This window comes from Ochotona princeps, chromosome 3, assembly GCF_030435755.1.
Source record: "Ochotona princeps isolate mOchPri1 chromosome 3, mOchPri1.hap1, whole genome shotgun sequence".
Lineage (NCBI taxonomy): Eukaryota > Metazoa > Chordata > Mammalia > Lagomorpha > Ochotonidae > Ochotona > Ochotona princeps.
The window spans coordinates 39,849,952-39,854,716 of record NC_080834.1 but is presented as its reverse complement, the minus strand read 5'-3'; the positions used below and the strand labels follow the sequence as shown (position 1 = coordinate 39,854,716).

The following is a 4,765-nucleotide window of genomic DNA, read 5'->3' as shown; positions in this document are numbered from 1 at the left end:
AATCCTGAATGATTCCTGTGTTTGGTTGTCCCCATCTTTCTCCAGGTCAGGCAAGTTTTCTGCAATCATTTTATTGGATGGGTCTTCTGATCCATTCTTGCTTTCCATACCTTCCTTCAGGAGCTCCCAAAGCCCATATGGTCACTTGGTGATACACCATGAGTTCAAATACCATGTTTGTTTTTTTGTTGTTGTTGTTTGTTCGCATGTTTTTTTTTTTGTTTTTGTTTTTTGTTTTTTTTGTGGCTGACTGTTACTTCCAAAGATTTGTCTTAATAGAATTTACAAAAGCATTACTGCTGTTCTTCGGGGCTCAACTGTCTTTGCTCTGGACACATTTGTTTGTGATGTAACCAACTCTATATCCTAACTTCCACACCTGCTTCATCAACCTTTTCCTCTTTACTCTCCACCTGTAGAGTTGGAGTCTGTGTATTTTCCTGAATGTTGGAGACAGCTTCACCTTGAACTTTGAATCCCTCAGCTGCTGCCAGCTGTGCTTGCTGAGATAAATCCTCAGTCTTGGCTTCCCCAAAAGCAAAGGACGTGTCTGAGGCTGGGCTCTTGTAGACATCTGGTTTTGTGATGACAAAGACGATAGTCTTAGATTTCCAGAAAGTGACTCTACAACCCCTGTAACCTGCTGAAGACCCAGCTTGGACATAGCCTTCGGTGCCTTCTTCTCGCTCACACTCTGTTTTGCCTTATTGATGGTTCTCCATCAGTTCAGCTGCTGTGGCCGCTGGGCCTGCCGTGTGGTTGCCTGTGTGGGATCCTGGTCCTCAAGCAGCATTGAGTCATCAGTGTCCAATTATTTTCCAGACCCTTTCTCATCCTGGGACTGTGGCAACTCCTTGTTAGCAGCAGGGACAATGTCTCTGACTTCTCCTGGCATTTTGTGCTGGGAACCTGAGACAAGATAGCAGCAGAAAGAAAGTGAAGGAGCTAACAATGTAACCATTTGAAAAACAAGGACTTTTTTTGATGTTTCAAAGAGTAACTGCAGCTTGGTTTGAAATCTGTACTGTTTCCATCCACTTATGGCTTCTTGTTGCAATAAAAAATCATATCTTTGCTTGAATATTCCTCTGCCTCAGTGAGTTTGTTACTAAAGTTTTTCACTATAGTTTTATTTGCCATATTGAATTTTTATTTCTAATGTTTTATTTTGATTCATTTTCATCATTTCTTTCTCTTCCAGGATGCTTAATTCCTATTTTGTGTAGATTTCAGTAACTCATGTATTTGCTTCTGTGTTTTTGAATTCCTTTTCAGGTCAATCATCAGTTTCCTCATCTTCACAGTCTAATATTGAAGTGTGATTAAATGTGTTCCATTTAAGGAATCACGTTTTTTCTCTATTAATGCTACTTGCATTTCTGCACATATTTTGGGGCATCAACACTTGTGATATGCTTCCCTTAACAGCTGTTATTCCTGAAATATGTCTCTGTGGTTCAAAGGAGTGTCACATTATTTATCAAATTTGAGAGACACATCCTGGGTGGAGCCATGGTGTTCCGGTCAGTGCTAGAGGGTGGGGTAAGAATTGAACCTGACATCCAGACCATGCATTGTGAGTCTCTATGTTCAGCCAGGAGAGTGTATGATTGTGTTGGCTGACATGATCACAACATCATCCACTATCTACCATGGTACTAATCAGCCATGTGAGCCCACAATCCCTCAGCACATCACCCATCCAGGTACAAATGCAACACAAAGGATGAATGTACAAATCAGTGTGAACACAGGTTCCTCTGAAATCAGACACAGTGACTTCCCAAAGGCCGGCGGCTGAGTCACAGAATTCCCATCATCACAAGACACAGGTTTCCCAAAATCAAGGAAGCACAGATTGTACTCACAGCCTCTTCAGCCTCTCTCACTGAGCTCAACAGCCGTACGTTTCCAGGGCTGACTCTCTCACGGGTGCAGTCAATTGGTCCTCTACCTTGGAGAACTGAAACCAAGTACCTTAATAGAATATGGCTAGAGCATTTCATAGGCAGAAGTTGTCATCCAGCATCCCACCAACCTTTTAGACAAAACTCAACAGATTTATCCCTCCAATAAAACCTCTCATTTGTGTGGACTGCAGAAGCCTCTACTTGCCTTATTAAATGGTGTTTCCTCCCTTCTTGGTGTCTGATGTCTGGCTTCAAGATGCCACCTCCTCAAAGTGCCAGCTGTGCAAGCCACTGGCAGTGTTTCCCTCACTGCTTCCTGATTGGACTGTTCCTGCTGCTCCATGGTGTCTTTCCTGTTTTGATAGAATTTTCACTGCAAACGACTCTCCCACTGTCCATTGGGAATGAAGTGTTTACTTTTCTGTTACCTTCTTGTGGTCAGTATCAACATGGCTTTTCCTTATTCAGCCATCTTGCACCTTGGACATTTGATACATTCAAAAATAACCTTTGTGTAACTAATACAGTAGAATGAGCATAAATCTTAAAATATGTAGCTCCTCTGTGCATCTGGTGTACACATGTCCATTCAAGGAAAAGGATTCTGCCACTGGGGGAGTGTAAACAGGCTCTGCAGATCAGAGGTACATTGTCTTGAATGCCAGACCATTATCTTTCTAAATATATATATATATATATATATATATATATATATATATATAAATATGCAATAAATCCACCTATCTATCAATATCTATTATAGATTGCAGCTTTTCTTCTCTTAAAAATTTTAATTTTTCACATGATTGTAAAGGGGAATATGTATACATAATCTGTATTTCAATCAAATAAGATAAGATTTCTTATACATAACAGATATTATTTATTTTTGTATTATTGACACTTTAAAACTGTATGAAGGGAGAAATATTTTCACTGTCAATTCCTTCTCACAGTTTTTTAAGATTTAATTATTTTTATTGGAAAATCAGATATACAGAGAAGAGGAGGGACAGAGAGGAAGATCATTCCTCTGTTGACAGATATTCCCTTCCCTAGCAGCAGCAATGGCAGGAGCTGAGCCGATCTGATCTGAAACCAAGATCCTGGAGCCTCCTTTAGGTCTCCCATGTGGGTGCAGGGTCTGAAGGCTTTGGGATGACCCTGACTGCTTTCCCAGAAGGGAGCTGGAGAGGAAGTGGGGACATCGGGATCCTGGCATATGCAAGGCGAGGACGTTAGCCACTGGGCTACTGCCCCAGACCCCCTTCTTATTTTTAGTATAAAACATATAGTCGATTTATGCTGCAAGCATAGTCTCAGTATTTCTGTGAGTTTGTCCAGTGCTAGGTATTTGCGTCTCTGTTTAGGGTAAATTGACTTCCTACAATTTTGCCTCAAGCACCTGCCTCAGGAAGGCTTCTGACAATAGAAAATGAATCAATATAGCATTAAATCACCTTGTCACTTCATTCTGAGCACACATATATGCTACTTATAAGTCCTCGGGTCGGTGTGAAAGGAGAGAAAGATCTGGAAGATGGCAGGATGTTCCACCTTCACTGGACCTGCTATCCGTAGACTTCATTCAGTCCATGACAGGTGGGATGGGAAGCTGTGATTATTCTTCCTGGATACTTTGTGTGTTACATGAAAAGAAGTGGTTGATTTCTTAAGTCTGCAGTTTCAGTAGAGTGAACAATGTCTCTGGAATCAATGCTTGTCTGTTAAAGACTCACACCCACATTGGACACTGGGAGACACTCTTGGAATCTTGTGGCTATAGGAGACTGTCTTTTCAACTCATGTTCTGAGCTCAAGTCACGCCCAGTCTCCAGGAGGCGTGTGCTGTGACCTCCTTTTCACAGTTGGAAGTACTATTTTCCAGTTGCAGTTCCTTCCTTTGCTGGCAAGGATGCTTTGTCTTTCTTCCTCAGCCATGAGTCAACCATGTCTTCCACAGGAGAGAATGCACGTCCAACTTCCTGAGAGTGCCTTTTAAAACCCTGTTTCTTTGAGGCACTGCCTTCCACTCCTTTCTTTGGAAGAACAGTACTTGTACGAAACCTGGACAGCAGTCATCCTCACAGAATCCATACTCTTTGTCCTTCCATTTCGCTCAGTATCCGACCTTGATTATCTTGGTTCCAGCTGCCGAGAGAAAGCCCTGAGTATTGTGAAATTACTTCCAGATATTTTCATTGAGGAAGTAAACTGTAGTATAATAAATCCAATTCATGTTTTTGTTTTTTACAACTATCACTTCAGCTGAAAGTTCTTGTTGAACATCTTGTTTTATGTGCAAAAGAGGAAATGTGTAAGAAGCGTTTAGCTCCATTTCTGGCTTGATGAGACATTCTATCATGAACACGGATGTCAGTAAATTATGACATAATGCAACGGGAAAGGAAACATAAACAACTAGGCAAACTGTAATCTCTGTCATTATCCCTGTTCTATGTTCACATGGAGGGAAGTGAAGTGCTTTGTCCCACATTCAGAATCTGGGAGAGGTTCTGGTTGAAACTTTATGATCAGCCAGATTACATGAAATCCCTAAACCCTCTTATGAGCAAGAGATTGTGCCAGTAATTTTCTTTTGGGAAACAGTGTCAAGCAATTATATAAAAGGCTTGTTACACACTTAGCCATGCCTCCTTTCCCACTCTCTTCCCCTAATTTGTAAGTCAAAAGGCAAATCCTTTATGTGACTGTATTTTGAGTCATGGATTAAAAGAGAATAAGAAAGGTGAAATGAGGTTACAAGGACGGGGCATTAATCCAGAACAGCTTGAATCCTTAAAAACAGAGGGAGAAACACCCAAGCTTTCTGGCTCCCTTGTGTGCATAGAGGA

General features: G+C 41.2%; 1 pseudogene; it reads right to left on the bottom strand.

Annotated features, from left to right (window-relative positions):
- Positions 1 to 253: 253 nt before the first annotated feature.
- Positions 254 to 895, bottom strand: LOC101532146 (nascent polypeptide-associated complex subunit alpha-like; annotated as a pseudogene).
- Between the last annotated feature and the right edge of the window lie 3,870 nt (positions 896 to 4,765).